A 23978-nucleotide genomic window follows, 5' to 3' on the forward strand; every position below is an offset into this window, starting at 1 on the left:
GAGGGAAATGTGAAAGGAAAATACCTTGCGGGACTGAATATCTTAGTGATTTGGCCCCCGACATCACTAAGCTAAAGGAAAAAGTCAAGATGGGAACTGCTTAGGGCAAACCTGCCTCCAATTCTATTCAAAATCACCTCTCTGTTCATTGAAATAAATACATATCTGATTGCTTCCTTGCTTTCTTTGGAGAGGCTAACAAGAAACTCTAAAGAATGCAACCATTTGTCTCTTATCTACCTTTGACCTGGAAGTCCCCTCCCCACCTTTCCAGACCGAATCAATGTTCATCGTACATATGTTGATTGATGTCTCATATCTCCCTAAAATGTATAAAACCAAAACTGCTGACCACCACTCAGGACTTCCTGAGGCTGTGCCACAGGCATGTGTTCTCAACCTTGGCAAAATAAACTTTCTAAATTAACTGAGACCTGTCTCAGATTTTCAGAGTTCACATTTCAAATGACAATTATAGCAGAGAGGTAAGGTTGAAGAGGAGACTGAAGGATCTTTTCAATATTAAGGGTTTCATTAAAGCAAACTGCTGAGGCCTGCTGGCATTAGGAAATAAAGTTCTTCATTTGTGGGTAGAGATCTTCTTTATATAATTTTTTGCATAGAATGCTTTTGAAACCCTCAATAGGTATGCTCAGAGCAACACAAAAAAGCCACATCAAAGGAGTGCCTAGACAAGTGAAGCTTTCTCCTCTGTAGTTAGTTAGGTTTCACATCTGACAACTTTCTCTGAAGCAGCCAGAGGCCCTTTCTATCATTATTAAAAATAGATGAAAATAGTTGACCCATGTTGAGGTTTTGTTTTCTGAATGAACAATATTTTTGAGTGACAAAGTTGTTTCCCAAATATTATATTTGGGTGGATCAAGTGATAAATGAGTAAGTTATCTGTGCCTCTAAGTATCTTGCCATTGTACTGCCATTGTTTTATTTAGCAATAAAATGTTACTGAAACAGCAGTAACAAATAGAAAACCTTCCTATTTTCCCTTACTAGTTAATGTGAGAAGACAACACCTGCCTGTTTCAGTCCCACAAAAATGGTTTTAATATAGGGTCACACAAAATTCAAAGGTTTTATGGCCCATTATAAAACAGCTCTTTGTCTTTTCCCACTAATTCCCTAGTGTCACATTTAACAAAACAAGGAAACTATGGATAATAGAGGTATTTGCAGATTAGCTTTCAAAACCATAAATAACATAGGGTTTTGCTCACCTATAAATATTAAGACAGCTTATTAATGTTTAATCCCCTTCCTCTTTATAATTGTTGCTAACATTTTAACCAAAATTGAGAAATTTTTCTCTACTGCTTTCTTACATTGACAGACTACACATTCGTAAGATTTTATCATCAGACTTCATGGTATAAAGAGACATCACCTGAACACCTACCTACATCTGACAGCCCCTGTTTTGGAAGATGCATCTGCTTTATGCTTTCTTTATTTTGCTCTCTCTTAGCAATGGTTTTAATCCTAACTGTCATGGAAGATGTAACTGTGTTTCTATGCAGTCGGTGTAATGCTACAGACTAATGGAAGTATCATCAAGTATTCCTTCTGCCATCAAGAGGCTCTACATGAGCCACAGAAAAATTCAACACCTCCAGGTAACTATATCATGTGACACTCAAATTATTGCAATCTTATTTCGTGAGACAGTGTGAGGGGCAAGTGTGGGATTATTAAATTTATTTTAAATAATCATAACTTAAATGTACTAGTTATCAAAGTAGGGTAGTTGAACTAGCTATCTGCTTGCTCTGTACTATTGAGATGGGTATATGCCTCTGGATGTTTATTTTTAGGAAAACAACAAAAGTCAGAATCTACAGTTAATGATATTCTATTTTAATATTTATTCAAAAACATTAAAAAACTATGTTGCTGCAAAGTAAAAATGACTCTTGCTTAACAAAAAGTATACTGCTACATTATGTCCCCAGGATTAAGAATAAATCCTTTCGGGGAAAATGTAGTTTTGTTTATTCCATGGATGGAAGATGATACTTAGAGCAACATCAGACTACCAAAGCGAACCCAGTATATCAGAAGAATTCACACAAACCCTGTGTATCAGTCAGGTATCAGTGTCTTTGTGGAAACCTATACAGAGGAAATAAATTTTTTTGTTTTGCCAAGTTACCCACAGTTCTCATTCTATGTGCTTTTAATTATGACTTTTATTTTTATGCCCACTTATGCAGACAGCACTGAAAAGAGTGCTACGGATTTGTCTGACTTATATAATATAAATGAACTTTTATTTTTGATCTCTGATATTTTGAAAGTTATCAAGAGACTAGAGTTCTCATCCCAGTTTCCCCCTAATTAGAGATATGACTATCTTAGGCTGGCTGTTTAAAAAATCTTTGGGCAGCACCTTTATGAAGTGAGAAGGTTAGATTAGATAGGTGATCCCAGGCCCCTTCCAGATGGAAAATTCTATGGCTGTCTAATTTTCCCTTTACTATTCACTGCTTCTCCCTTAAAGATCTGAATCCTAAGATAAAGTAATGCCTCTCTGTGAGCCAGGTGCAGAGAGGCAGCAAGTGAGTGTACCTTACCTTCAAACAGAGACACCATCCCTTTAATTTGGTTAAGAAATGTTCATATGGGTGTCCCATAAACACATAGAGTTTAAAATATGTAGCATGGTATTTAGATCCTGGCTCAATAAACACAGTTGTCTCATCTCCATCTGTTTGCTTTCCTCTTCTAACCCTGTAGTGCCTAACACCAGATAGCAAGTCTGACCCCATTAAGTGTAAATTTTCAAGCAAGACACCCAGTTAAAGGGTAAGCTACTTAAATATTTGCCCTGAGGACTTGACATGCTTATTGAAAGCAGAATGTCAACTAATCCTAGTAATGATTACACACTGGTACTTTGTAGCCAACAAGATAAAATTATACCTCTTATTAAATTCAGTTATTGGATGAGTCAGTTTGTCATTGGTTTAGTTTCATTGAACAGCAGCATTGCCACTTCCCTGACTTTAAGTTAGGTAATTATCTCTTGTAAGGACTGTTCACAACAGAAACATAATAAAAGACAGGATTGTTTTGTTAAGGAAAATGAAAGTTCTTTTTGTTGATGAAAGTTCTGACCAATGATACTTCTCTTTTAAAAATACTTAGGTTTTAAGTTATCATATCTCACTTGCATAGGTTTTAAGTGACCATATCTCATTTGCATTTGGTAAATACAATGTACATTCTGTGTATTGGGTTTGAATTTACGGAATCATTCAATATGTTCCAAAACTTCAGTAAAGTGTTGGGTTGCATACTCAATTCCTGCCATCCTAATTCTCAATGAATAGCTGGCCTCCCATTTTATTGACAAATCATGGCAAGACTCTCAATCTCCCTCAGTCCCTGCTCACTGTGTACAAATTTGTCTCCATCCACTTTTGCAAACTCTTTTCTCCAGAGAGGACATGTCTCTCCTTGTATTCAAGGCCCTTGATTCCATCCTTCACACCTCTCCCCAGACCTTGCCCTCTCACTTTCTGTACCCCCATATATTTAACTGCTCTTTCTTTACTAGTTGCTCTTTACCTGCCTTGGCCTCCAGAGTGCTGAGAGCTACCACACCTGACTTTTTTCTTTTGTCACTCCTGTATTTGGTGTTATATCTAAGCTAGCTTTACCTAATTCAAGTTCATGAAAATGTAATGCCTATATTATATTCTAAGAGTTTTATAGTTTTAGCTTTTACATTTTGGTCTATGATCCATTTCGAGTTAATTTTTGTGTATGGCATAAGAAAGGAATTCAGCGTCATTCTTTTGTTTCCTCTCTCCTGTTCTGTTGCTATGCACTAACTCAGACTTTAGTCTCAAGCCATGATGAACTGCTTGACTGTGTTGAGTGAAATACACAATGAACAGATGATTACATGTGATACCAAATGGACAGTGTACTAGGTGACCCAAGTCACTCCTATTTAGAGGATTGTAGGTTTGGTTCAGTACTTTGTGTCCACATATGTAAAATATCCTTAAGTTTACTTCACTATTGCCATTCAAATGGATAAGCAAAAGTGATATATTCTCTTCAGAGGCAGAAGACAAATGGGAATGTAGTTATGGTAGCAGTTAGTTAAAATGATTGTACTTCTTTTATAGAAGAGAAGAAGCTTCTTCAAATTCTTCCTAAGAAATATATAAACAAGGATTCATTACTGAATGGGGGGATTATGGGTTATTTTATACTCTCTCTATATTTTCCAGAATTTAAAAATTGTTTGGAGAGAACAAATGTTGCTTTGATGATCAGGAAAAAAATCCAGCATTGTTTTACAAACTCCTTCCTGGCTTGGTTCACACAGGTCTGAAACCATCACTTTGTGTGTATGTCAGTTTTGTTGTACATTGGCTCTATAAGGAGCCGGAAAAGGGTCTGTTCCCTTTACTACGTAGAGCAGGGTCTGCCCAGGATTGAAACCAGAAACAAAGCCTCTCCTGGGGAAGCTAGCAGGAGCTATCCTGTGCCCTACTTCATTTTACTGGCCTTGCTTTTTAAGCAATATGGGAAAAGCTGCTGGTAGCCCCAAGGTTAGCTCTAGGGCAAAAGCATCTCTTTCCACATAATTGTTCGAGGCCCTGCTTAAGCCATGGAAATGGAAAAATGGGTCTGGCAGAATTTTTTCCCTTTGTCAGTTCTGCAAACCCAACTGAAAAGTTGAAAGTCAGCAGGAGTCTTCCTCATTGTTATGTGGCACCATACCTCTGTTTTCTTCAGCTAAAGGATGTTATAGCAGTAAGGCTAAAAATATATGCACTGGGGTAAGATAAACCTGGGTTAGTAGCCCAACTTTTCCACTAGAAAATGATATACTTGGACAGGTTATTCCACCTTCTTGAGCCTTAGTTTCCCTCTCTGAAAATGGAATAATTATGCTTATGCCTAGGGCTTTGTGAAAATTAAATATAGTAAATATTTCTAAAATTGTAGCCATTTTAATTAATAATCAAATGTAATCTCTATTGACCCTAACAAAAAAAAAAAAAAAAAAAAAGGAGGAAAGAAATAAAATGCTTTCTATGCTTAATAATAGTCATTTAAGAATATGAAGTCTATTTAGGCCAATCTGTATACTTTATAAATAGAAATCAAGACAAATTGAAAGCTTTGACACCATCCCTTGCCCATTCCCAAAATAAATTGCCCATTCTGATCCATGTCATCTCTGAGACTTATTGCATAGTTAGTAATCATTTTTTGTGTATAGTCACTCAGATATAAGCGGAAATATAATACCCAGTTCTTTTTTGGGAATCTCAACAGTCCAAGACATAAAGATATATGTGTAGAGACATTTCTGACTTTATATAAAAGATAAGCCTACAAAAAGACATTTCAGAATGGAATGTAAAGAACACTGAGTCTTTAGCAAGTTATTAACTTTTTAGGCCTGAAATTCTTTATTCCTGAAATGGGAGATTTAGATTAGATAATCCCTAAAATTTCTGCTTTTCTAAAGCTCTGTGATTGGTGTCTAGATCTTGAGCCTCTTTTGAAAAACATTAATTACAGGCCAAATGCAATAGAAAATGCTTTAGAAAATGGTGTAGCTAAGGAAGAAAGGGGTTTGCAGTTCAACAGACCTTGCTGAAATTCTGAATTCTTTCACATTCTAGTTCTCCTAGTCTCCTCATCTAGAAGCCAATGTTGATAATAGTAAACTTGCTGGGTTATTAGGAGATTGGTGATAATATATAAAAAAGCACTTGGCACTCACAGATACTCAACGAATGCAAGAATAAAATCTCTATCATTATTGTGACTAGGACTATTCAATATAACTGATAAATCATTAAGAAAATATAAAATGTTAGCAGCAATATGTAACTCAAGGCAACTGCCAAAACTATTATGATTAAAAATATTCATTTATGGAAATTTTAACTGGAGAGTCTCCTAATGAAGTAACATATTAGGAGACATTTAAAAATACATGATAATTCACATCACATATCCTCCCAGAATATAAGTACCTATAATAAATATATGATACAAAATTAACTCACCTTGAAGGTGTTAACCATGTATTGGTATTATGAAAGTGCTCAACTGCATAATTAAGTCAAATATTTAAAAACTGTGTATAGTAAGACACATGAAAGTGTATACTGAAAACTCCAGCTTCATTGAATTCTAAGGCAGATTGAAAATTTTGTGAAGATTCATCAACCTGAAGAAAACACAGAACAATTCCTTTTTCTGCTTAAACATAACCTTACTCCTGACACCAAATAAAGATAATTACATCATTGAGCAAAAGACATGGGTATTAAGCTGGGAGGTTGGCAGGCATGTAGGGGAACTTACAAAACACGAAGAAAGTATATCAGATTTGGCAAATATCTAAATTCTAGAGGAAGAGTGGCATTAGGTCTGGGATATATGCACAAATGAACTCTTTGCTCTACAGAGACAGAGGGAGATAACATGTATACGTTTGTTTACGATTTTTTTTTCATTGGTGAAGTGAAAATTGGGTATAGGAAACAGGCTCATTTTCCAAAATACAATATAGTTGAAACTGTTTTCAGTAAGTGCATCCTAGTGATAACAGACTGGGACATTTACATTTTTATAGCTTTTAATGCCTTTTAAAAATATGTGATTCATAATGTTAAACAATGCAAAATGTAACTAGTGAAAATCCTTTGTAATCTTACCCTCTAGATTTAGAAACTACTAACAATTTGATAAGAGATTTCCAGATTGTTTCAATTTATGGCTATTATGAGATGATACAACAAAGAACATCCTAGTGCATAAATCATTTTGCAATTTGTATCTCTGCCTAGAAGTAAATTTGCTGGGTCAGAGAATATGTAGTAAAAGTTGGCCAATATTATGTGTCTATCAATAATGTATAAAAGTGCTTAGAATAATTTTCATACCTTACACTTATGTTATCAATCATAAATAAAAATATTCAGGATCTGAGTTTCAACCCTTTTCCAAGAGATAATTTAAAATAGAACCTGAAGAGAAATCTGAAGTATTATTAGAATTGTAATGACAGCATATATGGTATTTTTAAAACAATATTAATTTATTGCTTTTTCTTCCCCTTCCCTGCCTCTACATTTTTTGTGGCTGTCTGACTTCACCTGAATGTTGGCTGTAGAAGATTCTATTCTGCTGGCCAGTGGAACAGAGTCAGTAGAAAATGACACCTTCAAAGCTCTGAGTACTTTGAAGACCTCAGAACTCTGGAAAAGATAAGTTAAGACGAGTCCCTAGTGCTCTCCCAGCCAGTCTTGAAGTGTTAAAACTAAATGATAACTCAATAAATGTCATACATGGATCAGATTTTGAAGGACTGAAGAAATTAAAAATCCTTGAACTTTAAAACAACCTGATCTCTTCCTTCTCTCCCAGCATCCTCTCCTGCCTTGTCAGTTTGCAAAGTTTGATGTTGGATGTAACAGTGTGGAGGCTATAGCTGGACCCCTGATACTTCCCCATCTGACACACATGAGCCTGGAGAATAATAAGTTACATCTTATACGACAGCTTCTTTATTTCTCTAGAGTCTTTGCAATTTCTCAGTTTCAGTGGTAACTTTCTGACTAAAGTTTCTGTCAATCTACCCAAATCCTTGCTATCTTTAAAGATGGAAAGAAACCAACTCAGAATGGTAAGGTTTCGAGACACAAAACACTTGAAGAATCTTTGCCATCTTTACCTGTCAGAAAACTTATTCTCTTCCATCAGTGGGGCACAGCTCCTTACCAATTTAACTACTCTTGAGCTGTCCCCAAACCAGCTCCAAATGTTGCCCTTCAGACTACCAGTAAAGCTACAAAAACTTGATTGTAGCGATAATCTGATTCAGAGAGTTACAGCACAAGACTTCCAGGACCTCCAAGACTTGAAACATTTGTTTCTGGACAACAACATTGTGAGTTTGTTCCAAGCTGGAGCCCTGCAGAGGTGTTCTCAGCTCTCCAACCTGGCCCTGGAGCAGAACCTGCTGTTGTCCGTACCCCTAAGGTGAGTGAGTATTTTCATTTATTGTAGCTACCATATAAAATTTCTGAAGATTGGGACAATTCAGCACATCATATAAGCAAGAGAATTAGAGCAAATGTGAATTATCTGATCAAGGCTACACAAGGATTTAGGGATAGAAGTTTTAAACAGAGGTGTTGAATCTCCAGGCCCCAAACTCACTCCTGCACTAACTTTATCTATCTTGCCTATGGGACAAGACACCAACAGGTGATATCTCTATTAGCAAACAATATGAAGATACTGTAAAGAGTGTGTCTCTTTCTAAGTGCTGTATATGACCTGGATAATCAACAGTCAGGAGGCCTGAGCTTAGCCACTAGCAAAACAAGCACACCAGGAAAAAAGAGGGGTAAAATATACTAAGATATTTGTAATTTAAAATGCGTTGAAGTAGTAGTTATTGGGGGAAAATTAAAACTTTACAATGTAATATTGTATTTATTTTGAATTACTTATTGGGGAGCCTCATATTCTTTTCAGTGCTATGATCTTTAAAGGGCTTAAGCTGGCTTTGCTTATTTCTCTGTGTGTCTCTCTGTATGAGTAGGTGAGTCCACTAGGTTGGTCTTACCTTCTGGTTTTGGTTATCTCTTCAGTTCTCTCTCCCCCTCCCCTGCCCCGCCTTTCTCTCTCTCTCTCTCTCACACACACACAGACACACACACACACATATGCACACGCCCTCACACTCAGACAATTTCTCTTCCCAAATATCCCTCCCTCTATACCCAACCTGCTGCACCTGTTCCCCCAACTGCTCATAATTTATAACTCATGCAACATGTGTTTATATTAATTGATCCTATTTCTTAAACATTATTTTATGTTCTACATTTTACAGTAGATACATTTTTAAAATGTAGGATGAAACACTATTATTCTCTTTAAAATGATACTATGTTTGTCTATCAGTGGATTCTTTTTTTCCTTTCAGTACTTTATTGAAAAAATAAAAGGCTTCTTGCCCTGGCTATTAGCATTATCAAATTTCTCGTAATTAATATACCAACTTCTGGTTTCTGTAGAATCCTATGGTACTTTATTTACCTAATTTTATTGTGTTTTATAATATAGATATTTTTAAGACAGGGTCTCACTCTGTCACCCAGGCTGGAGTGCAGTGGGGTGATGATGGTTCACTGCAGCCTCAACCTCCTGAGCTAAAGCGATCCTCTCTCCTCAGCCTCCTGAGTAGTTGAGACTACAGGCGTGCACCATGTCTGGCTAATTAAAATAATTTTTTTTTTTAGAGATGAGGTCTCGCTACTGCCCAAGCTGGTCTCAAACTTCTGGGAGAAAGTGATCCTCCCACCTCAGCCTCTCAAAGTGCTGGGATTATAGGCATGAGCCACTAATTAGAGGCCCAGCCTATAATACATTTTTTTATCAATAAAAACGAGAAAATTACCTTTGATACATAGATATGTTCTTTTTTCTAGTTGAAAAGGGGATTTTAAAATTATATAGTAGGGTAACTGTACTCAGTGTAAAACATTAAAAAGCGATGTTTCCAAAAGAAATCAGTATTTCAAAATATATATTAAAGGTGATTTCAAAGTAATTAATTTCTTTTATTACATAAGCATGAATATACAATTGCTTTAATTTAATCAGTACATTTTGAGCACTTACCATGTGCCAGGTATTTTACCAGACACTTGGGATACATCAATGTAATAAAAGAGATAAAACTTCCTGTTCTGTACAGTTTAAAATCTAGCAGGGGAAGACTGACAACAAACATAATACATAAGTAAAATATATAACATTCAGACTATATTAGGTATTACAGCTTACAACAAAAAAGGGCATGATTACCAGGTTCAAGAGTGTAGTGGGTGAGGTGGCTGGTTTCAGTTTCAAAGAGGGTAAGAAAGGTAACCTTCATGAAAATATAACCTTTGAGCAAAGACTGGAAGAAGGTGAGGGATTTAGCTGTGAAGCTATTTGGGAGAAACAGTTTTCTAGAGAGAAGAACAGCCAATTCAAAGGCCCTGAGGCAAAAACACAATTGCAGTGTCTCAAGACTCTACTACTTGTTATTTAAATAACTTCTTGACTATGTTACGAGACTTTTTTTCTTTTTTTTTCTTTGAGATGGAGTCTCGCTCTGTCGCCCAGGCTGGAGTGCAGTGGCTCTATCTCAGTTTGCTGCAAGCTCCGCCTCCCGGGTTCATGTCATTCTCCTGCCTCAGCCTCCTGAGGAGCTGGGACTACAGGCGCCTGCCACCACGCCTGGCTACTTTTGTTTTTGTATTTTTAGTGGAGACGGGTTTTCACCTTGTTAGTCAGGATGGTCTCGATCTCCTGACCTCGTGATCCACCCGCCTTGGCCTCCCAAAGAGCTGGGATTATAGGCGTGAGCCACCGCGCCCAGCCACAAGCCTTATTTTTTACTTACTGACTGCCCCAACTTCAAGGAAAAAAAATAGTGTATAAAATAAAAACTCATACAACAGGTTAGACAGTAACTACATCATGTAAAAGATGTGACAGCAGGCTATGACAGCCATGGGCACTATTGTGAACTTGGTGGGTTTTTCTACTCAAGTGACTTTTAGAAAGCATTTTGTTGAGTAATCCTGCTAAGTTTTAAGAGTGGAAAAAGTAGCTTAATTATTTACTCTTGTTAGAGTACTTGTGTTTTAACAAGTGACTACAGAAAGCACAATGTTTTACCCAATGGAATGTGTAGTGGAATCACAAGCATGAACTAGCCATAGTTCTCCAATCTGGCTGCACATTAGAATTATCTGGAGAAATATTTTTTAAAAGCATACTTATACCTAGGCCTCACGTCAAACCAATTAAATCAGATGCCCCTAGACTCAGGCATCACTACTTTTGAAAAGCTCCCCAGATGAATTTAATGCGCAGCTAGGGTCAAGAGCTACTTTGCAAGGACAATGGGGCCAGTAATATGAGGTGGGAGTGGGCTTTTCCTGTGAGGCTTAAATTAAGCAACACAACTGTCTGCTGTGTCAAAGTACTTGGCCAGCTATGATAGCAAAGTTTTTGTGACTTTGAAATACCCCTGTCAACACTGCCTCCACTCCTCAGCCCTTTTTTGTTTTGATTGACAATTGGGAAAGACCCAGAAAGGTTTCCCTGTGGTTCTCCTCTCATTAAAAGTTAAAACATGGTTGGGCACAGCAGCTCATGCCTGTAATCCCAGCACTTTGGGAGGCTGAAGCAGGCAGATCACTTCAGCCCAGGAGTTCAAAACCAGTCTGGGCAACATAGTGAGACCCCCATCTCTACAAAAAATTTTTAAAAAATTAGTTAGGTGTGGTGGTACATGCCTGTGGTCCCAGCTACTCAGGAGGCTGAGGTAGGAGAATTGCTTGAGCCCTGGAGGTCGAGGCTGCAGTGTACCATGATTGTGCCACTGCACTCCAGCCTGGGTGACAAAGCAAGACCCTGCCTCAAAAAAAAAAAAAAAAAAAAAAAAAAAAAAAAGTTACAACTTGAAACATGATAATATCTATTCCTTATATTTTAATTAAAAATTTTTTATTTATGGCTTTTAAACATTACAACTTTTAAAAATTTGCATGCTGCTTCTTCATACACAAAATCTATAATATACAATTCAGTTTTCTACAAGTAAACTATTAACACAGGCAACCTGCTTCTATCACCGACGATATTTTGGCATATCTTTTCTTTTGCCACCATCCTCCATTCCACATTTCATCAAGAAAACAGTAGTATATGAGTATATGGTTTTAGGTACACATACATTCAAAGCCCTACTACATTTGCCTCATTACACTAATTGAGATAGAAAATAATACCTAACATTTATTAAGTGCTTATTAAAACCAGCAGTGAACTTAGATACATACAATAATTCTGTGAAGGTAGGTACACTGGTTTATCTAATAATTTACAGACTAGAGCACTAAGGCTTAGAGGTATTCAGAAACTTGGTCAACGTCATAGTCAGAATTTAAACACAGTATTTTAACTCCAGAGTCGGAGAAGTTTAGACACTGCATAGTCCTGTCTCTAGGATTTACTCTACTGTCAATAAAATAACCATACTACTTCAAATGCCTAGGAACTGGACTTCAATTGCTGCTGCTTCAGATTTCATCAATTTGCAGCTTAGTGAATAAATATAAATTAAATTATCTCTTTTTATCCACTCTTCAGATGATTGAAATCTAGAATGGCTTCTTACAACCTAATGCAGATAGCATTTTATCTTACACCCAAGTGCTATCTACTGCAAAATGGGCTGTGCCCCTTTTTACTCTAAAAAGCAATAGCTACCCAAAGAACATGATAACATTTCTAGAAAACTGTTTATTTTAAAATCAGAGCTACTTTAAAATATAAATCAGACTTATAAAGACAAATTATATCAAAGCAATAAGTGGCTGTCAGAAAGTCACAAAACCAGGATAAATGGTGATTTCTCTTACAATGTCATTTTGGTGATGACTTCCATACAAACAAGCCAGGGAGAAAAAAAAGGCAAGCCTAAGAACAGGCACAATTTTTGGATACACATCCAAGAACTGGATAATTGTATTTATTTCCTAGAAAACTTGGCTTGCTCATTTTCATTCTCTAACATTGGTTATGGGACTTACGTGTAATGAATGGTTCATCTGTAGGGTGGAAAATTAGGATCTTTAAGAAGAAAAATGACTTACCTAAAACCCCATAGTAGTAAGCAGAATGGCTCAAGTTAGAACACAAGTCTTAATACATTGGGCCTTTTTGACACCTGTTTCCTCTAGCGCATCTTTCCCAGTTAGGCTTCATTGTCCTCTGCAATGGGAATAAAGTCTTGCTTACTACTACACAATCCAACAATAGTCGATTTTTCCTTGGCAGGAGGGAACTTATACATAAGAGATTTTCTGTATACCATTTAGAAATTCACCTTAGGTAAGCTGGTATGTGCACAAAATTTCATTTTCTTGGAGATTAACTTTGAATTGAATTTAATTATCAAACTGTTAGAAGGCATAAAGTGATCTTCCCTGGTAAATTAACCTGCTTTATTAGGTTAATTTTAAAATTTTATTTTAAAATTTATTCTATCTAGGAAGAAGACACTTTAAATGATTGAGTATTTTTACTCAAAAAGTATAAATACTTATGTATACATACTACTGCATAGTCTAGGATATGATTACAAATATAAAATGACAAATTTCGTTTAAAAAAGAAAACCCCAAAGGCAAAATGCAGGCTAAGTGGCAAAAACCCAAAAGACTGACCTTTTGGAATAAAATTCATGTAATAATAACACTATAACAAGCAAAAGGTAATATTGGCATAGAATATGGCTAAACTTATTTGTTTTCTCTTTTTGATATATAACTGGGACTGCCACAATAAACTACACTGAATACTAAAATTCATGAATATATATCCAGTATGTTCACTTTGTATAAAAATAGCATTCAGGTGGTATGTCAATTTGAAGGGCTTCTTTTCCCTATTAAACTTTCAGATGTTTTGTATTTCATAAAAAGGAAAGCACTTACTACAAAGTGTCTGTGTAGGAAAAAGAGTTTCACATTCACCATTGTGATTCTTTTCTATTTTTTCAATCAATAGGCATGAGCATGACATTTTTCAAATTGGTATTCACAGTTTTAAAAAATCTGTTTTGTCTTCCTGGTTATAAAGCAATAGCTGTTCAAGCTTGAATACTTAATATGCTGAAAAATTAAAAAATCATCCAGAATTGTTCAACCAGAGCCTTTGTCTGGACATAAGCACATAATTTGTTTTTACATATTTGGTATCATTCAGTTTTATATTCTACTTTTTCCACTTAACATAATGTTTTTTTTCTTTCCCTCTTCCCCTTTTCTGTTTTTTTTCTGAGCATCACTAGGGACCCATGGATTTTAATTTATTTGGTATGTTTTGATCATTTACAGTTACTAGTCTCTTTTGATGCCCAAATTGTCACAAATATGGCTAGTGGGAGCCCCTCCAAGGTAGTTCCTCTGTTCATGAGACATGACTCCATTAATCTTTTTTTTTTTTTTTAGTTGTGGTAAAATACACATAATGTAAAATCATCTTTAAGTGTACATTTCAGTGGTGTTAAGTATGGTCACATTCTTGTGCAACCAACCTACAGAAGTTTTCATCTTACAAAACTACAACGCTATACCTATTACAAAACTCTCTATATTCCCCTCCTCCCAGCCCCTGACAACCACCATTCTACTTTCTAACTTTAGGTTTCTATGAATGTGACTATTCTAGATATTTCATATAAGTGGACTCATACAGTATTTGTCTTTGTGATTGACTTCTTTCATGTAGCATAATATACTATCCCCAAGGTTTATGTATGCTGTAGCATGTGTCAAAATTTCCTTCTTTTTTAAGGGTGAATAATACTCCATTGTATGTATATACCACATTTGGTTTATTTATTTGTCTGTAAATGGACACTTGGGTTGCTTATATCTTTTGGCTATTGTGAACAATGCTGCTATGAACATGGAGGTACAAATATCTCTTCAAGACTCTGCTTTAAGTTCTTTTGGATATATAGCCAGAAGTGGAATTGCTAAACTATATGCTAATTCTATTTTTAGTTTTTTAAAAATAAAAAATTATTATTTTCACAGCAGCTGCACCATTTTACATTCCCACGAACAGTGCAAAAGGCTTCCAATTTCCCCACATCCTTGCCAATACTTTTTATTTCTGTTATTTTGACAGTAGTCATCCCAATGGGTGTTCCATTAATCCTTAAACATTTTATCACATTCTGATAAATGTATCACACGGCTGACAATCTCTATGGGTTTTCTTCCCTAGACATAGAATCAGTCATTTCTCCAAGAAGCTCTGGTTCTTTCCAGTAAAGAATGGAATTCAGCAGCTAAGATCTGTGTGCTTGGTGTGCTCATGTCATTGGGGTAGCATTGATACTAGAATATAATATTGTTTCTAGGTCCTTTGAGCAAACAAGAGCTAGAAAATATATTTTTTAAAATTATGAATTCACATTAACATTTTCAATTCATATTTAACATCAGAGAGGGTTTTGTTTATTTTATTTTATATTTTTATCTTTTTCTCTTACAATGAAAGTATAGTTTCCTTATGACATGAATGTATTTACTTATTTGTTTTGCCACATAATATTCATAAAAATTTTCAAAATTTCATTATTAACATTAGTATTAACAATAAACATGCTAAGAGAAATTTCGAGATCTTTTTGTCCTTAGAATCTAAGGCTTAAATAAATCTGTTAAGGATGTTCAGTCAGAGTACTTTTTCTTTTCTCTGTATGACTATGTTACAAATATAAACATTTGATTCATTAATTAGTTATGCTTGTTCCTGTTTGTGTTCAGTTTTAGCACTTGATTTTGTTTTTGTGAACATGTAAAGCATTAACATGGTTGAAAAGTTAAAATCACATGGAACCAACAATTCCCTATATGTAACCATTTTTATCGATTTCTGGTTTATCATTCTCCTTCAGTTGCCCCAAATAAGTAAACATGTATATATAATGCTTATTTCCCCTTTTCTTACACAAAAACTAGTGTACTACATATACTGCTCTGTTTTTGCTTTTTTTCTGTCTTTAACAATACTTTCTGGAAATGACTTCATGGTAATTCATAGAGACCAGCCTATTTTTTTTATTATTTTATTTTTTTAAGGCTGTATAGTAGTTCTTTACTAATGTACTGGGTTGCTTCCAACCTTTTGCTATTATAAATAATATCATAATAAATGCCACATATACTGTTTATATTTGTAAGGTCATATCTTCAGGGTGTATTCCTAGAAGTGGGAATGGTGGTCTAAAGGGATAAATACGTTTTTTTTTTTGTTGTTGTTAGGTTTTGCTAAATATTTCTCCAAATGGGCTGTGCCATTTTAGACTCCCATTAGAAATATATCAGAATATCTGTTTCTTCATAGCTTTGCTCACAGACCAGGTTGCTAAGGCTTAGAATTTTTACCAATCTGATAAGTGTTAAGTGGCATGTCTGTGTAGCTTTAATCTAATTTCTCTGTCCTGCGTAAAGTTGATGACTTGAGGGCCCTTTGCTTTGATTTTTATGTGAGCTTCCATTTGTTATTTTTGCCCATTTTTCTGTTTTATTTTTATAATCTTTTCTTCTCAATTTTAAGGGCTTTTTGTTAATTAAGGAGATTAATTCTTTGTTTGCTATAAAGTGCAGACATCATACTTATCCTCAGTTTATCATTTGTCTTTTGACGTTGCCTGTCTTTTGCTATACACAATTTCTTTTAAAATTCTTTTTAATGTTGAAACTTTATCCATTTTTATAGCTCCTAGATTTTTTTAGTCATAGTTACAAAAGCTTTTTCATATAACTGTTATTTTAAAAATTAGTTTAAAACATCAGGCCAGGTGTGGTGGCTCACACCTGTAATCCCAGCACTTTGGGAGGGCGAAGTCAGTGGATTGTTTGAGTCCAGGAGTTCCAGACTAGCCTGGGACACATGATGAAACCCTGTCTCTACCAAAAATAGAAGAAAATTAGCCAGGTGTGGTGGTGTGTGCCTGTGGTCCCAGATACTCAGGAGGCTGAGGTGGCAGGATCACTTCAGCTGGTGAGCCAGAGGTTGCAGTGAGCCGAGATCTCACCACTGCACTCCAGCTTGGGCTACAGAGACAGACTCTGTACTAAAAAAAAAAAAAAAAAAAAAAAAAATCAAGCTCCTCTGGGGATAGGGCATAGCTAAACAAAAAGCAGCAGAAACCTCGGCAGAGGTAAATGCCCCCGTCTGACAGCTTTGAAGAGAGCAGTGGATCTCCCAGCATGGAGGTTGAGATCTGAGAACGGACAGACTGCCTGCTCAAGTGGGTCCCTGACTCCTGAGTAGCCTAACTGGGAGACATACCCCTCTAGGTGTAGACCAACACCTCACACCTCACATGGCAGGGTACACCCTTGAGACGAAGCTTCCAGAGCAAGAATCAGACAGCAACACTCGCTGTTCAGCAATATTCTATCTTCTGCAGCCTCCGCTGCTGATACCCAGGCAAACAGGGTCTGGAGTGGACCTCAAGCAAACTCCAACAGACCTACAGCTGAGGGTCCTGATTGTTAGAAGGAAAACTAACAAACAGAAAGGACACCCACACCAAAACCCCATCAGTACATCACCATCATCAAAGACCAAAGGCAGATAAAACCACAAAGATGGGGAAAAGGCAGTGCAGAAAAGCTGGAAATTCAAAAAATCAGAGCGCATCTCCCCCTCCAAAGGAATGCAGCTCATTGCCAGCAACGGAACAAAGCTGGTCAGAGAATGACTTTGACGAGTTGAGAGAAGAAGGCTTCAGTCAATCAAACTTCTCAGAGGTAAAGGAGGAACTATGTAACAAGTGCAAAGAAACTAAAAACCTTGAAAAAAGATTTGACGAATGGCTAACTAGAATAACCAATGTAGAGAAGTCCTTAAAAGAACTGATAGAGATGAAAACCATAACATGAGAACTAGGTGACAAATGCACAAGCTTCAGTAACTGACTCGATCATCTGGAAGAAAGAGTATCAGCAATTGAAGATCAAATGAATGAAACGAAGCGAGAACAGAAGTGTAGAGAAAAAAGAGTAAAAAGAAATGAACAAAGCCCCCAAGAAATATGGGATTATGTGAAAAGACCAAATCTACATCTGATTGGTGTGCCCGAAAGTGACAGGGAAAATGGAACCAAGTTGGAAAACACTTTGCAGGATATCATCCAGGAGAATGTCCCCAACCTAGTAAGGCAGGCCAACATTCAAATTCAGGAAATACAGAGAACGCCACAAAGATACTCCTCAGGAAGAGCAACTCCAAGACACATAATTGTCAGATTCACTGAAGTTGAAATGAAGGAAAAAATGTTAAGGGCAGCCAGAGAGAAAGGTTGGGTTACCCACAAACGGAAGCCCATCAGACTAACAGCAGATCTCTCAGCAGAAACTCTACAAGCCAGAAGAGAGTGGGGGCCAATGTTCAACATTCTTAAAGAAAAGAATTTTAAACCCAGAATTTCATATCCAGCCAAACTAAGCTTCATAAGTGAAGGAGAAATAAAATCCTTTACAGACAAGCAAATGCTTAGAGATTTTGTCACCACTAGGACTGCCCTACAAGAGATCCTGAAGGAAGCACTAAACATGGAAAGGAACAACAGGTATGAGCCATTGCAAAAACATGTCAAAATGTAAAGTCCATCGATGCTAGGAAGAAACTGCATCAACTAGCAAGCAAAATAACCAGCTAATATAATGACAGGATCAAGTTCACACATAACAATATTAACCTTAAATGTAAATGGACTAAATGGTCCAATTAAAAGACACCAATTGGCAAATTGGATAAAGAGTCAAGACCCATCAGTTTGCTGTATTCAGGAGACCCATCTCACATGCAGAGACACGCATAGGCTCAAAATAAAGGAATGGAGGAAGATCTATCAAGCAAATGGAAAACAAAAAAAGCGGGGGTTGCAGTCCTAGTCTCTGATAAAACAGACTTTAAACCATCAAAGATCAAAAGAGACAAAGAGGGCCATTACATAATGGTAAAGGGATTAATTCATCAGGAAGAACTAACTATCCTAAATATATATGCACCCAATACAGGAGCACCCAGATTCATAAAGCAAGTTCTTAGAGACTTATAAAGAGACTTAGACTCCCATACAATAATAATGGGAGACTTTAACACCCCACTGTCAACATTAGACAGATCAACGAGACAGAAAGTCAACAAAGATATCCAGGAATTGAACTCAACTCTGCACCAAGCGGACCTAATAGACATCTACAGAACTCTCCACCCCAAATCAACAGAATATACATTCTTCTCAGCACCACATCGCACTTATTCCAAAATTGACCACATAGTCAGAAGTAAAGCACTCCTCAGCAAAAGGGAAAGAACAGAAATTATAACAAACTATCTCTCAGACCACAGTGCCATCAAATTAGAACTCAGGACTAAGAAACTCAATCAAAACCGCTCAACTACATGGAAACTGAACAACCTGCTCCTGAATGACTGCTGGGTACATAACAAAATGAAGGCAGAAATAAAGATGTTCTTTGAAACCATTGAGAACAAAGACACAACATACCAGAATCTCTGGGACACATTTAAAGCAGTGTGTAGAGGGAAATTTATAGCACTAAATGCCCGCAAGAGAAAGCAGGAAAGATCTAAAATTGACACCCTAGCATCACAATTAAAAGAAATAGAGAAGCAAGAGCAAACACATTCAAAAGCTAGCAGAAGGCAAGAAATAACTAAGATCAGAGCAGAACTGAAGGAGATAGAGTCACAAAAAACCCTCCAAAAAATCAATGAATCCAGGAGCTGGTTTTTTGAAAAGATCAACAAAATTGATAGACCTCTAGCAAGACTAATAAAGAAGAAAAGAAAGAAGAATCAAATAGATGCAATAAAAAATGATAAACGGGATATCACCACTGACCCCACAGAAATACAAACTACCATCAGAAAATACTATAAACACCTCTATGCAAATAAACTAGAAAACCTAGAAGAAATGGATAATTTCCTGGACACTTACACTCTCCCAACACTAAACCAGGAAGAAGTTGAATCCCTGACTAGACCAATAGCAGGCTCTGAAATTGAGGCAATAATTAATAGCCTACCAACCAAAAAAAGTCCAGGACCAGGGGATTCACTGCCGAATTCTACCAGAGGTACAAGGAGGAGCTGGTACCATTCCTTCTGAAACTATTCCAATCAAAAGAAAAAGAGGGAATCCTCCCTAACTCATTTTACGAGGCCAACATCATCCTGATACGAAAGCCTGATAGTGATACAACAAAGAAAGAGAATTTTAGACCAATATCCCTGATGAACATCGATGCAAAAATCCTCAAGAAAATACTGGCAAACCGAATCCAGCAGCACATCAAAAAGCTTATCCACCATGATCAAGTGGGCTTCATCCCTGGGATGCAAGGCTGATTCAACATACGCAAATCAATAAATGTAATCCAGCATATAAACAGAACCAAAGACAAAAACCACATGATTATCTCAATAGATGCAGAAAAGGCCTTTGCCAAAATTCAACAGCCCTTCATGCTAAAAACTCTCAATAAATTCGGTATTGATGGAACGTATCTCAAAATCATAAGAGCTATTTATGACAAACCCATAGCCAATATCATACTGAATGGGCAAAAACTGGAAGCATTCCCTTTGAAAACTGGCAAAAGACAGGGATGCCCTCTCTCACCACTCCTATTCAACATAGTGTTGGAAGTTCTGGCTAGGGCAATCAGGCAAGAGAAAGAAATAACGAGTATTCAGTTAGGAAAAGAAAAAGTCAAATTGTCCCTGTTTGCAGATTACATGACTGTATATAAACCCCATCTTATCAGCCCAAAATCTCCTTAAGCTGATAAGCAACTTCAGCAAAGTCTCAGGATACCAAATTGATGTGTGTCAGGAAACAACAGGTGCTGGAGAGGATGTGGAGAAATAGGAACACTTTTACACTGTTGGTGGGACTGTAAACTAGTTCAACCATTGTGGAAAACAGTGTGGTAATTCCTCAAGGATCTAGAACTAGAAATATCATTTGACCCAGCCATCCCATTACTGGGGATATACCCAAAGGATTATAAGTCATACTGTTATAAAGACACATGCACATGTATGTTTATTGTGGCACTATTCACAATAGCAAAGACTTGTAATCAACCCAAATGTCCATCAGTGGCAGACTGGATTAAGAAAATGTGGCACATATACACCATGGAATACTATGCAGCCATAAAAAAGGATGAGTTCGTGTCCTTTGTAGGGACATGGATGCAGCTGGAAACCATCATTCTCAGCAAACTATCGCAAGAACAGAAAACCAAATACCACATGTTCTCACTCATAGGTGGGAATTGAACAATGAGATCACTTGGACACAGGAAGGGGAACGTCACACACCGGGTCCTATTGTGGGGAGAGGAGAGGGAGGAGGGATAGCATTAGGAGATATACCTAATGTAAATGACAAGTTAATCGGTGCAGCACACCAACATGACACATGTATACATATGTAACAAACCTGCACGTTGTGCACATGTACCATAGAACTTAAAGTATAATTAAAAGAAATCAAAACCCATGATTTTTGTAATCACATAATAGTTCATCATCTCATAATTTAAAATCATTGAGCATTAGTCTTTTTTTACTGTTATAAATATCAAATATGTGACAAATATCTTTGTAAATAAATATTCACTTTTTCCATTGTGTCCTAGGTCAAAAGGCATGCTGTTAATTAAATTTGATACATATTACTAAATTGTTTCCTAAACGGTACCAATTTACACTCCTAGCAACAGTTTTTACTATACCCACAGCAGCATTGTTTTAAAATTAAAGCCATGTTTTAATTTGCTATATTAAAACATTGCATTTTTTCATTTGCCTTTTATATTCATGAAGAACAACACTTTTTCATACTTTTATTTGACACTTTTACTGTTTTTTCTGTAAATCATTGATTAATGGCCTTTGCCACCTTAGAAATTGGGAACTTAGTGTTTTTCTTATCAATTTGTTTGCATGATCTCATTTCACAAGAAAAAAACTAGAGTTTATGAATAGGAGCCAGAAAAATCAGAAGGTTAGAACATAAGATCTATGAGAAAAAGTTAAAGATCCATAGAATAACACTGAGATATTTGCTTATAATTGATTTTCTCAAATAAATCTTGTTTCCTAGCTTGAGAAGAGACAGAGCTGTATGAAAAGGCAATGCTGCTCAGTCACTGTTGCCCTGACAGTTGTGGAATGATGGGCATGGCCTCCTCTCACATCCTGTTTCCATGCTTTGTAGGCTCCCAGGGACCTTAACCAGGCTGGACCTAAAAGGTAATGTCATCCAGAATATTGCTGAATGGGAGCTCAAGGACCTCAAACAGCTTCATGTTCTAAACCTGAGGAACAACAAGATCTCTGCCTTAGACCTAAAAGCCTTAGAGGATCTGCCTTGTCTCAGGCACCTGTACCCAGATGGAAATCCCTGGAATTGCACCTGCAGTCTCCTAAAAGCAAGAGAAGTCCTGATGGCCAAGGGCACAGATATAAGGGGAGGACAATGTGCAGCATCAGCTGAACAGGAAGGGAAGAGCTGGATGTCTTCCAAGATCATGAGGCAATGTGAGCATCACTTTCATCTGACCAAGAAAAGCAAAGAGACCAAAAAGAAATCAAAACCCAAAGACCACTCCAGCATCAGAATCAACATGGATGATGATTATGACTATGAAATAGATTAAGTATGAACTTTGCTCACAGTTCAGAAAGTGTTTTTTAATGTTCAGTCTCTTAAGTAGGAATGTGCTATACACTTAGATATGCAAGACTCTCTTTTGTAGTGGTTCTTATTTTTGTTTGAAGAATGTTTTAAGAATGAGGGTTAAGATGAGATGGGGGAAGAAAACAGAAAAGAACAATAGTAAGAAGATGTAAGATTCCTTCCATTTTAAAAGTAATTTGTGTGGCGGGCAAGATGGCCGAATAGGAACAGCTCCTGTCTGCAGCTCCCAGAGAGATCAATACAGAAGGTGGGTGATTTCTGCACTTCTAACTGAGGTACCTAGCTCATCTCATTGGGACTGGTTAGACAGTGGGTGTAGCCCACAGAGGACAAGCCAAAGGATGGTGGGGAGTCACCTCACCCAGGAAGCACAAGGGGTTGGGGAAATCCCTCCCCAACCCAAGGGAAGCTGTGAGGGACTCTGCCATGAAAGACAGTGCATTCCGGTCCAGATATTATGCTCTTCCCAGTCTTCGCAACCTGCAGACCAGGAGATTCCCTCAGGTACCTACAGCACCAGGGCCTTGGGGTTCAAGCACAAAACTGGGCAGCCATTTGGACAGACACTGAGCTAGCTGCAGGACTGCAGGAGTTGTTTTTGTTTTTGTTTTGTTTTGTTTTGTTTTTTGTTTTTTTTTCATACACCAGTGGCGCCTGAAACTCCAGTGAGACAGGGCCATTCACTTCCCCGGAAAGGGTGCTGAAGCCACGGAGCCAAGTGGTCTAGTTCAGCTGATCCCACCCCCACAAAATCCAGCAAGCTTAGATTCACTGGCTTGAAATTCTCACTTGCCAGCACAGCAGTCTGAAGTTGACCTGGGACACTGCAGCTTGGTTGGGGGAGGGGCGTCCCCATTACTGAGGCTTGAGAAGCTGGTTTTCACCTCACAGTGTAAACAAAGCTGCCGGGAAATTCAAAGCGGCAAAGTTGCTGTAGCCAGACTGCCTCTCTAGATTCCTCCTCTCAGGGGAGGGGATCTCTGAAAGAAAGGCAGCAGCCCCAGTCAGGGACTTATAGATAAAATTCATATCTCACTGGGACAGAGCACATGGGGGAAGAGACGACTATAGGTGCAGCTTCAGCAGACTAAAACGTTCGTGCCTGCCATCTCTGAAGAGAGCAGCAAATCTCCCAGCACAGTGCTCGAGTTCTGCTAAGGGACAAATTGCCTCCCCAAGTGGGTCCCTGACCCCTGTGCCTCCTGACTGGGAGACACCTCCCAGCAGGGAGAGTTCCAGCTGGCATCTGGCAGGTGCCCCTCTGGGATGAAGCTTCCAGAAGAAGGAACAGGCAGCAATCTTTGCTGTTCTACAGTCCCCACTGGTGATACCCAGGCAAATAGGGTCTGGAGTGGACTTCCAGCAAACTCCAGCAGACCTGCAGCAGAGGAGCCTGACCGTTAGAAGGAAAACTAACAAATGGAAAGGAATAGCATCAACATCAACAAAAAGGAGGTACACAAAAACCCCATCCGAATGTCAACAACATAAAAAAACAAAGGTAGATAAATCCATGAAGATGAGGAAAAACCAGTACCAAAAGGCTGAAAATTCCAAAAACCAAAACACCTCT

General features: G+C 37.4%; 1 pseudogene; it reads left to right on the forward strand.

Moving 5' to 3' along the window:
• Positions 1-1442: 1442 nt before the first annotated feature.
• Positions 1443-22364, forward strand: LOC103240492 (nephrocan-like; annotated as a pseudogene).
• Positions 22365-23978: the final 1614 nt, after the last annotated feature.

The sequence above is a fragment of the Chlorocebus sabaeus genome, chromosome 13, assembly GCF_047675955.1.
Source record: "Chlorocebus sabaeus isolate Y175 chromosome 13, mChlSab1.0.hap1, whole genome shotgun sequence".
Lineage (NCBI taxonomy): Eukaryota > Metazoa > Chordata > Mammalia > Primates > Cercopithecidae > Chlorocebus > Chlorocebus sabaeus.